Here is a 13774-nt window from a genome sequence, read left to right as displayed (position 1 = left end):
TTGAAAACACATTTAACAGCAGTATTATTAAAATAAAAATTCTACAATCGAATATTTGAAGTAACCTTGAAAGTAATATCAAGCGTTAGAAAATACTTAATGTTAAATCTCATTTTATTTCCTCATAATAATTTTGTTTGGAATTAGTGTGCAGTGGGCCTAGATTCCTTTTAAAAAATGTCTGAATTTGCATGCATACCTGTTAGGGATGTGTATTAGAAAACATGTTTGAGCCCTGACCAGTGTGGCTCAGCTGGCTAGGCACCAACCTACAAAGTGAAAGGTTGCTGCTGTGATTCCCCCATCAGGGCAAGCGCCTGGGTTGCAGATTTGGTTCCTGGTTGGGGCGCATAAGAAAGGCAACTAATTTTCTCTCTCACATTGATGTTTCTCTCCTTCTCTTTCTCCCTCCCTTCCCCTTTCACTAAAAATAAATCAATAAAATCTTTAAAGAAGAAAACATGTTTGAAAGCAATTTGGCTTACTGTTTTTAGATCCTTCAGATTGTGTGTAGTGATTGACTTAGTATTTACAATTTTGCAAGCTCATCTTCAGAAACAAATCACATATTTAAATAAGCTTCATGAACAAATATGTTTATCCCACCATTACATGAAATTCAAAACATAACAAAAAATAAATGGTTAATTGAGAAAAATATGGTACATCTATTCAATGAAACATTTTACTGCTATTAAAATTTTATAATAATACAATGAAACAGTGTTATAATAGGGGAAATCAGAATACAAAACTACGTTCACAATAAGATTGTAATTATGATATTAAAATATGCTGAAGAACAAAGCCCAAAGTAAGTAGAAGGGAAGATAGAAAGATCAGAGCAGAAATAAAACGAAACGGACTAAAAAGACAACAGAATATAACCGTTAAACAAGAACTAATTTTCTGAAAACATAAGCAAAAACTGACAAATCTTTAGCTATACTCTCCAAGAAAAAAGAGAGAAGATTCAAAGAAATAAAATCAGAAATGAAAGAAAGAATATTGTTACTTTTTACAGATGACATATTATATAAAGAAAGCCCTACAAACTCATCCAAAAACTTGTAAAACTAATTAAACAAATTCAGTAAAGTTGCAGGATACTGGTGATTTAAAATGGAATATTTTCGAATCATCATCTTGGCATCATGTGTGGCAGTTACACAGAGAGGATTTGGAACTGAAACAAGATGTCATTTAAGACACTCTCCTCAGAATGTGCTGGGTGTCCTACACCTGACAGCGTCAGCACATTCCTCGAATGTCTTTTTCTTTTGCTGTGTCCGGCCTGCCAATGAGTAACACTCATGCAAATAGAAGGATTAAAATATGCACTATTTTGGGGTTCTCTAAAAATAAACTACCTGCAAAAATACAGTCTAGAAGCATAGTGTTTTTTAAAAGAAAACCTAGTATGTAAGCATTTCCTCAGGTACCAGCATGACACATGACCTGACCAATGGAGGAGGTGGCTCGGCCAGGATGACAAGAGTGCAGACATTTTAAGGGAAATTCTAGTGGCAGAAACAAAGATGTTAACTGCAGATGAGCCATTGAAAGATTACCTATGTAAAAAGTATTATCTAAACAATAGAGAAAAGTTTTGTTTGCAGAATATTTCCAGACTTTAGGGAAGACACATCCCAATGAGTCTGACAAGGAATATAGTTCATCATTAATAATATTATATAAAGATATTCTTTTTTAAAGATTATTTATTTATTTTTTTAGAGAGGGGAAGGGAAGGAGAAAGAGAGGGAGAGAAATATCAATGTGTGGTTGCCTCTCGCATGCCTCAAATTGGGGACCTGGCCTGCAACCTAGGCAGGTGCCCTGAGTGGGAATCGAACTGGTGACCCTTTGGTTAACAGGCCCACCCTCAATCCATTGAGCTATACCAGCCAGGACTATATAAAGATATTCTTAACAACTGGTCATTGAGAATCAAATATAAGCATATTATTCTTGAAAACCAGGAGAATTGTTTGGATGTTGACCATTTTACAAGTTCTCTTAAATGAGTAGGAAGAGCATAAGAAAAATGTGTTTACTTTTTTCATGTATAGTTATAGGGTAAGTGAAGTAGAATATGTGGGGATATCATAGCTTTAAAGGCAGAAAGCTGCAGTTTCTAATCTATGAAACAGAAATAATAATTCCTATGTTGGAACTATTTGTGGATTAAATGTACTATTATTTCTGTGAGTAGTTTGTCATAGAAATGCTATGCTGAAACTGGCATGAAACATTTAAAGATGGCTGAATATTTAGAAATTACTTTCATCCATTGAGTACAGTACCCAGATGACTAACCATTAAGGAGATTTTGGAAATGAGAACCAGGACACAGTCATATTCAATATCGTGATGTTACATAAAACTCAAGAAGAGCAGCAAGAAAATTTTGCAGAGGTAGGAAAGAAAATAAGAATTAAGATGGTCAAGTTGAGTTAGTGGGTTAACGTGTTAAAGCTGCTGTGAGAGATGAGAAAACCAAGCATGTCTTGATAAAGAATAAAATTGCCTGAATCACCAGGTAATCATTTGATCTTAATGGAAAGAAAGGATGAACAGTAACGAGCAGAGCTAATTATGGAAGTTGATGGAGGCTGTGATCTCTTTTACGATGTGAATTTGAGGGATTGCATAACATAGCTTCCTGCTCGAAAACATTCCCTTACTTGTTCTCAGGATTCATATTTGATTCCCATTGCTGTCCACATTTTGTAGCCCCTGAAATACACTAAATAAATGTTCTTGGATAAAGAATGGGTGAGTGTCTTAGGCCGCCTACTCCCAGAATCAGACCATAAAATAAGGTTGCACGTTTAAGTATATCAGTTCCTTAAATAATGTACTTTTTTTCAATGTCATTTCATTAAAACATCAATGAGATGTATAGAAACTTAACTCATTTATATCAGTTAGCCTATGGTAAAACTGACTTCATTATATGGTGTTTCATTTGAAGTTTCAGAACCTATAGACAATTCTGAGGATTTACTGTGGTTTATTTAGAAGGTAATCTCAGGAAGCCTTGTTGGAAGACTGGGGAGGTGAGACCAAAAAAAGCAGGAGGTGGGGTGCAGGGAAAGAATCCAAAAAAGGTTATGTTAATGAGCAGGTTACCACTGGGGGCCATTGGGGATTATTTATACTAGGGACCTCTGACAGATGATAGATAACCCCCATTCTTTATCAGTTGAGGGTTGCTGCCAAGGGCATCAACTCCCTGTTGCCTTCCTCCTAAGCATGCTCCTGGGGCAGAGAAAGCCCACCGACAGAGTAGACTGCATAAGAATGGCTAGTACTGAGGGATCATAAGTAGGACCCTGGTGGAGTCTGCTATACTGAGTGAGTGAATGAATAAATCATAGCTTCTTCTCCTTGGATTTTAGGGCGTTTCAGTTTTCTAATGATCAACATTGAATGTCAATGCCTGCGACCATCCAGCTGTACTAATAAACATATCATTTACTGTCTTAGTTAACTTTTGATAAGAACCATGTTACAGGAAAAGAGACATTGGTAGGAAAAAAAGAACAGTTTGTAGAGTCCTGGAAGATAATTTTGTGATAACAATGTTGCTTAGGACAGCCTATTTTTATAAAGATTCTGATAATTAGTTTTCTTGTGTAGTAGGCTAAACATAATTGTATCCTGGAGAACTGTGAAGCATGTAAGCTTTTTCCCTCCCTCTGTTCTGTTCGTTCCTCCCCTCCCACCTCCCCTCCCCTCTCCCCTCCCTTCCTCCTTCCTTCCTCCTTCCTTCCTTCTCTCCTTCCTTCCCTCCCCTCACCCTCCCTTCTTTCTCTCCTCCCTTTATCCCCTTCTTCCTTCCAAAATGATATAAAGCAGTGATTTTCAGCCTTTTTTATCTTATAGCACACATAATTACTAATTTTGCAGCACATCAAAAATATATATATTGCTGATCTGACAAAATAGGTATAGTTGTATTCATTCATACTTGGTGGGTATTGTTGTGTTGGCTATTGTCATTTTTTAATTTGATTATCAAAAGGAAAATAGGTCAGTGTTCCTGACTAAATAGTCAGGTATTGCATGTTTTAAAAATCTTGCAGCATGTCAGTTGAAAATTGCTTATATAAAGTATTAGTTTCCTTCATCTTCCTGTAGGATTTAAAAATTCAGGTGATAGTGAAATAAAATAGAATCTTCCAATTTAGAAAAAATTTATGTTTGTTCCCTCTTTAATTATGGTACTTAGAAAAGTTTCTAGGATTTTGAACATTCAACCAAATTATATACTGTCTGACTTTAATAGGAAACCAAAGCAAGCATAGAAGTCAAGAGTGTGGCCCAATGTAGTCACCCAGAGAGATTAATTGTTAAGTATATTTCATTTACTAGATTGTGACTTTCCAGTGTCCACACTTAGACAGGACTGCATCACCACAGGAAGTGCCAGTTTGAGTGATTAGCCAGCTCAAACTTGGAAAAAATAATGGATTGAAGCTAAGCGTTTTATTGTTACTTGCTTTTTCTTGGGTCCTGTTTGTTAATGTAAAAATAGAAAATAATGTATTTCATTGTGTATAATGTGCACCCATGTTTTGGGCCCAAACTTTTGGGGAAAAAATTTTTCATTTTAATTTTTTAATTCAATTATTTATTTACTTATTTATTTATATTTAGATATTGTTTTGTATTACAAAAGATTTTAGTATTTATTTTTGAACATACTATACAAGAAATTTTATGTAACAAATAATTACAAAACACAAGCACAGATACAAGGTTCAAGAAATTTTAAAAAGAATTTAAAACAGTTATGTAGTTATGGAATTAGTATTAACCATGTGTAATATGCATCTTTAGTTTTCCATAAAAAATTTGGGCAAAAAAGTGTGTATTATACATGGCAAAATATGGTACATTCTGTTATTAAGGTCAAACACCTAAACATATTATTCACTGCCTATTCAAAAAAAGTGAGATTTTAAAATGCCTGAATCATGTGAATACTTTTTTAATGTATTTCAATTAAGAATAGCCTTAGGGAAAGTTATTTAGAATATTCTTACATATTTTTCTGGAAGTCAGTTGTCCACAGCAGTTCAAATTTAACTTTTCCCCCTTCATCTTTTATTTTGATGCATGAAAATATAGTACTTACTGTTTATTAAAGTATTACTTAAAAAGAATATTTCTCAATGCTTTTACTTTTTAACCACTTACAGAACTCTGCATGTAATATGTAATACTACATTTTTTTGTACCTACGCTTCCTTTTAAATATGTAAGATAAATATTTTTTTCATTTTTCTGGTCATGATGGAGGCATGGGTAAACACAGCTTGCCTCTTTGCACAACCACAGCAAATATTACAGCTAAACTACAAAACAACTATCACCCAGAATTGTCAGAAAATGGAGGCACAGGGAGGTCTGACAACCAAGATATTAAAGAAATCACATTCATCCACACCGGCAGGAGGGGTGGAGACAGGAGACCCAAAACAGATGGCCATACACTGAAGTGTGGTGGGCAGAAATCAGGAGGAATAGTTGGGCGTGAGGGATCCCAGCCCCACACCAGACCACCCAGCCCAGGGTTCCGTTGCCAGGAAGATAAGTTTCCATAACTTCTGGCTCTAAAAACCAGTGGGGCTTGGGGTGGTGGAAGAAACCGCAGAATTCTCAGGCATCTCTTCTTAAAGGGCCCTTAACAGACTGAGGACTTATGAAGACTCACTCCCTCTGGCTATAGCACCCAGACAGCAGCTAGAAGGGTGCCAGTGGCCTATGGGGAGAAACCGAAGTGTCCAGCATCGAGGTGAATGCTGGGGGCCAGCTTCCTCCCTGACAAAGCTACAGAGGCCAGGCAGCAGCCATCGTCCCTTTTCTGAACTCTCCCTGACATGGAGTCACAGAGCAGAGACACCATATCTAAGACAGTGTCAACATGGTTCACATGAGTTGCCCTGCCCTGGCAATTACCTAAGACTTTGCCCCATCCAACTTATGGGTGTACTTTTCAACAATAGGTCACACTACTAGACAGAAAGTCAAAGCACCTCTACCTAATACATAGAAACAAAAACAGAGAGGCTGCCAAAATGAGGAGACAAAGAAATATGGCCCAAATGAATGAACAGACCAAAACCCAGAAAAAGAACTAAACAAAATGGAGATAAGCAATTTATCAGATGCAGAGTTCAATACATTGGTTATTAGGTTGCTCAAGGAAATCACCAGGTACTTCAACAGCATAAAAAAAAATATCAGGCTGGTGTAGCTCAGTTGATTGAGTATGGCCCTGTGAACCAAAGGGTCACTCAATTGGGTTTGATTCCCAGTCAGGGTACATGCCTGGGTTGCAGGCCAGGCCCCCAGTAAGGTGCAGTGAGAGGTAACCACACATTGATGTTTCTCTCCCTTTTTCTCTCTTCCCCTCCCTCTAAAAATAAATAAAATCTAAAAAAAAAAAAACACAAACAAACCTCCAGGCAGAAAGGAAGGTTACATTATGTGAAATAAAGAAAAAATCACAGGGAATTAAGAATCAAATTGATGATTTGGAACACAAGGAAGGAAAAAACATACAATCAGAATAGGAAAAAGAAAAAATAATCCAAAAATCAAAGGTAGTATAAGGAGCCTCTGGGACAACTTCGAACATACCAACATCTGAATCGCAGAGTTTCCAGAAAGAGAAGAGGAAGAGCAAGAAATTGAAAACTTATTTGAAAAAACAATGAAAGAAAACTTCCCTAACTTGGCAAAGGAAATAGAAACAAGAAGCAAGAGAGTCCCAAACAAGTTGGACCCGAAGAGGAACACATCACGATGCCTCATAATTAAAATGCCAAAGGTTAAAGATAAAGAGAGAATCTTAAAAGCAGCAAGAGAAAAGCAGAGAGTTACCCACAGAGGAATTTACATGATTTTCAGCTGATTTCTCAAAAGAAACTTTACAGGCTAGAAGGGAACTACAAGAAATATTCAAAGCGATGAAAAGCAACGAACTGTAACCTTGATTACTTTATCCAACAAAGCTATCATTTAGAATTGAAGGGCAGATAAAGTGCTTCCCAGATAAGGTAAATTTAAAGGAGTTGATCATCATCAAGACATTATTATATGAAATGTTAAAGGGAATTATTTAAGAGAAAGAAGAAGATCAAAGCTATAAACAATAATACAGGAATAAATTCACAATTATTGACAATCGAATCTAAAAAACAAACTAAGAAAACAAGCAGAACAGAAACAGAATAATAGATATTGAGATTATTTGGAGGATTATCAGTTGGGAGAGAGTATGGGGAGAATAGGGAAAAAGGTGCAGTGATTAAGAAGTACAAATTGGTAGGTACAGAATAGACAGGGGAATATTAAGAACAGTATAGGAAGTGGTGAAGCCAAAGAACATCTATGCATGACCCATGGACATGAACTAAAGGACTGTTGCTGATCAGGTGGAGGAGGGCAAAGAGGGAAAACTGGGACAATTGTAATAGCATAATCATTAAAATATTTTTCATTTCATTTAATTTGGTTAAATATTTTATATCATAAATACATTTAAACTTCTTATATTAAAAATTAAACAGTCATAATTTCTCTACTTGAATCTTAAATTTCTGAAAAATTGTTTCTCTCAATTTTTATAGGTTTATTGTAATAACTTTTTTATTAACACATAAATCTTTGTTGTATCACTGTTGGAAGGCAATGGTATACCTGGTAACCATAGATATCATTTATGGAGTATGTTTTTACTCACAATAGGTATCATATATGGAGTATGACAAAGCAGCTGTGGCAGTGTTCCTAAGCACAGAACTCAGATATAGTGATATGAAGAAAGGCCCTTCAATCATAACGATAATTACTAACACTTTTCCAGGTTATTTTGTACTTCCTTAACTTATAACTATTAGATTGTTAAAATAATATTTTAGTATTTGAAAATTGTTGCTACTTACAAAGAAACTTATAAGATGTAGAAACTACAGACAGATATTTCGGTAGAGGATGTGGTTAGCAACTGTAAGAAAGAAATCAATTAGCGCTAAAACTTTGTCAACTCTTACCTTGTCTCAATATTTGTTTTTTTCAAAGTGAAATAAATACTATGAGAATATCTCTACATACAAAATTAAATAAAACAAATTTAGCAAGCTCATTTAAACACAATCTAGGTAAATGTTTTATGATAATTACCTTTATTTTTTTAGCTCAGTAAATTTTAAGCAGCCATTAAATAAATTACTTTTTTGCATACATTATTTTTATTAATTTTTTTATTGTTGTTCAATTATAATTGTCCCCTTTTCCCCTCCATTACTCTCCCCTGCCCTACTCACCCCCACCTCCCACATCCAGTCCTCCCCCCTTGTCTATTCTTTAATGCAAAGTTGTCACATTAGCTGGTTTGCATTATTTTGAAATTGGAGTCTTTACTGAATGAGAAGAATGTAGATAATGGTTTAAAATGTCATTTTTTTTACATTTTATCGGTATTTTTAAGAAACATGCACTACCTGATCAAAACTTCAAGTTATTCAAAAAATTACACAACAAAATTAACTTTTTGACTTTTAGCAACTTGCCCTATAGCTTCCTCCTCAGAGCCAATTGATATGAATTCCATATGTGTCTGTCAGACATTATTTATACATTCACAATGATTCAAGCACAATGTCATGATCTGTTATATATGAAAGACCACTTATCTTTATATATCTTCTTGGATTAGCATATTATATGTACAAGTTTGGTGACAATGTTTCTTAGACATTATTCATAACAATATATTACAATTCTAACTCATTTAAAAAATAGCTATCTAGTATAACATTTTGTAAATACAATCTATTTTGTGCTTTTAGTACCCTATTATTAGACATTTATTTCCATGTTTTTCAGCAATAAACATTTATAGTAATCAACACTTATTTTTTTAGATATGTCTTTCTATACAGATGGATGTATTTCAATAGAATAAATTCTTAAATGCAGGGTTGGTGTTTTTAATTTTTGTAAATATTAGTTTTGATATCTATCAAGTTTCCTTTATATAGAGTTTTTATCAAAGAATATTTTACTTTGGAAAAGTAATTAAAACATATTATGTTGACTGTCTTAAAACTTAGTGTCTAAACCACTCATTTGTCACCTAGCCTAGGTGACTTTACATTAATTTATTTTGTTTTTCTAAAATAGATTTAAACATTTTTGTAGGCTGCTATAATGATTTGTGTATTTTGGTATTCCTAACAGTAAGTAATAAGGGAAGTCTCATTTAAAACCCCTCTAGCCAGTAATTTGGCATATTTGGCATCAGTTCTTAATTATTGAAGTAAATGGATAATCTCAGTAGCGTTTTAATGTCCCTTTACTTCTCATATTAGTAAGTTCTTGAAAAACTGAATTTGAACAGAACTGAAAAATGAATAACCAGTACAAACATAATGTTGCTTTTACACCACTACTTTATTAACTTTACTTCTGGAGACCGTATTTGTGCATCAAACCACAAAGAATAAATAGGTCTTTTTCCTTTACTAGTCCCTTGGGCACAGTCCTGGGCACCTTGCTCTAGGGAGTCCGACCAGTGGCCTGCAGGCCACGCGTGGCCCAGGATGGCTATGAGTGCAGCCCAACACAAAATCTTAAACTTACTGAAAACTTTTGTTTGCTCATCAGTTTTCATTAGTGTTCGTGTATTAATATGTGGCAAAAGACAGCTCCTCTTCTTCCAGTGTAGCCCAGAGACACCAAGAGGTTGAACACCCTGTGGCTAGAATGTTGCACCAAGGGTTCCAAACACCAAAATAAAAAATGTTAGGAGGGAATCCCCATTCTATGGTATAAGGGCTGCTCCCCTCTTTGCCAATAGGAAGATAAAACTACTATAAAATGGGAGAAAACCATTAGCCTGACTTTGACAATTGCGGGGACAGCACTGAAGACAGTACAGGCTCCTGCAGAGGGGAGTGTCTCTTGCATCTGAACTGTTTGCGGAGCGGCAAGTTGGACATAAGTTCAGTAATACCCTTGGGTAATGAAAAAGAGGAAGTATTAACTTTCACAAGTTATTAGTAGTCAAATATATTTTCTCAGTTTCAGATTCTCAGCTATTTTATTCAGTGGATATGTTGCATTTCCTCAGGTCTCAGGAAACACTTTTTCTGGTAACTTAGATTGTTGACGAACAAATCCACTATTTCAGACACTGATAGTCTTTTCTTCACATAATTGTTTACACAAGAGCACTTCAAGTGTATTATTAGATGTGACTAATTTTAATAAAGCTTATAAGATTTGTTTCAACTGGTTACATATTATTTTTATAGTCTTTTGTGAACCACTGCTTTTTTGTTTAAAAAGATGCCTATTTTGCATCTTTGTATAGTTACATTCCTGTTTTTGTGACCAAAAATAAAATAACCTAAATAATGACTATCAGAAATTCTTCAGGTTTCAGGTTTTGTTTTAAAATGAATTACTGTATTTGTTTAATGTAGAAGTGGATATTTAGCATTCAGTGCAATTTCCAATACAAACAATAAAAATTGTTAAAAACATTGAAGACTGTTATTTGAATAGCTTTTATTCTTTTACTTTATTTATTTTTGGCTATCTATACTTCTTAAAGATGTAGATTAATTTTTTCTTCTAGGATTTATTTATTTGCCTTTTTAGGTTGTGTTATTACCCTTCTTTCCAACATGGAAAATTTAAAAAAATGTATCTTGTCAGAATTTTGTTGTAATTTGAGTGAAAGTAGAGAGACAGATGGATAAATGGTGGGTGCTGTGAAATAAATCTAAAAATATAAAAGCAGCTTCCTCTTGCAAAGATAACTAATGTAACTAATTTAAATGTGAAAGTTAGGTTACTGTAATAAGCTAAAACAATTTGAAATAATTTTAAAGAAAATTAAATCATCCCTTGTGTAGATGTATTCTTAGACTTTAAAGATCAGGCTTAAAGCTGGTGAGTAGGACAGAGTGTCAGTTTGTGACACTCCAGGGCAAGTAGCCTCAGGGGTGTCATGATATGACCCACTGGCTCAGAAAGGTGAAATTATTCTAAATGACATCTCTGAAATATTCTGGAAAGTTAGCTCTTTTAGAACTTAGGTACCGAAGAGGCACTCAGCTAAATAACAACACATCTCTCTGACACTGCAAAGAGTAATTTCTTTTTTTCTGCCAACATTTAAAACATAACCACTTACATTGAGGGAATTATCAGCATAAGTAAAAATGCAGAGAGGCAGTAGGAAACGTGTGGTTAAAAGGCTCAGTTAACTGTAATGGCCGTGCCAGATGTGGGTAATACTTGGAAGAAAATTGAATGCCGTCCACACAGAATAGAGGGAATTAGTTTTTGATACAGATGTGTCAGAGCTGGCTCTGCGATACAATGGCAGTTTAAAAGTGTTTCTTAAAGAAACAGCTGTCAGCTTCCCCTCTGAAACCAATTTAAAAGGACTCGGTCTCATTCATATTTTCTAAAATTATGACTAATTAATACTCAACAAAAGCACCAAAAACAAGCACAAATACTGCTCCAAGACTTCCAGAAAATACCCACTCATTCTATATACGTTTTTGAGGTCCAGGGGATATGATGAAGAACAAGACTAATAGCATCTTTACTTTTATCAAAATTGCATCCTAGTTGTGAGACATACAATAATCAAGTAAGCATATATATTCATAATGTAATTTCAGATAGCATTAAGTTCTATGGAGAAAATAAAGCAGGGTGATGTGATAGAATGCACCTCGTGTGAGGGTATTGTGAAGAAGGTCAACAGTACACAGAGAATGCATCCTAGATAAGAAAACATCAGCCACAAAGAAGATTTGGAGGAAGGGCAATTCATACAGAGAAACAGCAACTGCCAAGTCCTTTCAATAAGAATGATCAAACAGAAAAAAGCAAGCAGTAGTGTGTGGGCAGAGGCTGCTGTGTAGTACAAGCTGAGGTCAGCGAGGGAGTGAGGAGCCCTGACCATACGTGGTCTGGAAGTAATGGCAGATTTGACTTTGTTCCAAGTACAACAGGAAGCTGTTGGAGAGTTGTAAGTAGAGGAGTGAAATAACATTTATGATTAGAATGATCAGTTTCTCAATCTAAGAAATTACCTGGTGCCAATTGTGGTAGTCCAGGTCTTTTCTTTTTTCCCTTTTCTTCCCTTCCCTCTTCCTTCCTTCCTTCCTTCCTTCCTTCCTTCCTTCCTTCCTTCCTTCCTTCCTTCCTTCCTTCCTTCCTTCCTTCCTTCCTTCCTTCCTTCCTTCCTTCCTTCCTCCCTTCCTTCCTTCCTTCCTTCCTTCCTTCCTTCCTTTCCTGGTTATTTTTGGGGGGTAGAAGGGAAGGGAGGGAGAAAGAAAGGGAGAGAAACATTGATGTGAGCCCCCAACCAGGGTCCTGGCCAGCAACCCAGGCATGTGTCCTGACCGGGAATCCAACCCACTGAGCCATTTCAGTCAGGGCTTTGGTAGCCCTGGTATCCGACAGTGGTGATGGGATTGGGGAGGTAGTAGTGAAGATGGTAAAGTGGCTAAATTCAAAATAACTTTGGGATCAGAGTCTACTGCTGAGATTTGAATAAAGGGAATAAGGGGAAGAAAGGACTCAAATATCACATTTAGGATTTTGTCTTGAGCTGCTGGCTAGATGGAAACATATTTACTGAGAAAGGATGGGGACACCAATTTATAGGAGAGGAAAGTAGAAGCTCTATTTCAGACATATTAAGTGCAAAATGGCTATTAGATGTGAAAGGGGATCCTGCTCCGTCTGGCCTTCATCTCATCAAACTGAAGAGCCCTATGGGTAATAAGCATTGTTCTCTAGTGCTTGCTGTTCACATATTCTTAGACTGAGGGAATAATAGGAAAAAACCCACTTTTTCTTTTATTCAACAAACAGTTATTCTAAACATCTATGCCATAAGCATTCACAGCAGGCTCTGTTCTAGCAGTGTAGACAGGGCAATAAACAAGATGGAGTTGCAGTTTGTATTAAATTTTTCCCTTTCAGGTTCAGTTTCAAGAGTGTGGGTGAAAAATGGATGACTCACTTCCGTTCTTTACTAGCTAGCACAAAGTTGGCGGTCAGTTTGGTCTCTGTTGCATCACACATCTCTGGTATTCAGTGGAAACACTCAGAAGCAGACTTAGTAGCCTGAATGTACAATGTCACCTGCCAAAATCCACTAGTAATGAATACAAAATGAAAAGTACTATTTAATGTATTTTCTACCCACTTATTCATCCTATTCTTTTATTTTTCTACCATTTATTATTTTATACAATATGAGAGTAAAATAAATGTCTTTGAGCTTATGATGATTAATAAAAATGGTGAGATATAGAAATAATTCTGTTTAAATTTGCCAAAGAGTCACCAAAATACTTCCAAGTAACTGGTATTGCAGCCTTCATGGAATTTACAGCCTTCGTGAGCAGTAAAAAACTGAGGTTACTGAAACTATGAAATTGCCTGGTGTTTTTCAATACCGATGTGATAGATTTGATACTACATGCTTAATGAAGGAATAGCTTCTGGTTTTGTTTTATAGAATTCTAAACCAAAGAGAGAAGCAGAGACTTTAAAAAACTGAATTCTCATTTGATCATTGAGCTAATTCTGGTCCTAATTATCTTCAGGTGAATCAAATTTAGGACCATAAAACACAGCCTGACTGCTCAGCTTCACTTAGTACTCTGCACCCCCCAGCTTCCCTTAAAACTGGTTTCTCCAGTTTCCATCCGAATGA

This window comes from Artibeus jamaicensis, unplaced genomic scaffold, assembly GCF_021234435.1.
Source record: "Artibeus jamaicensis isolate MK-2021 breed Jamaican fruit bat unplaced genomic scaffold, CSHL_Jam_final contig_373, whole genome shotgun sequence".
NCBI lineage: Eukaryota > Metazoa > Chordata > Mammalia > Chiroptera > Phyllostomidae > Artibeus > Artibeus jamaicensis.
This window is presented reverse-complemented; position numbering follows the sequence as displayed.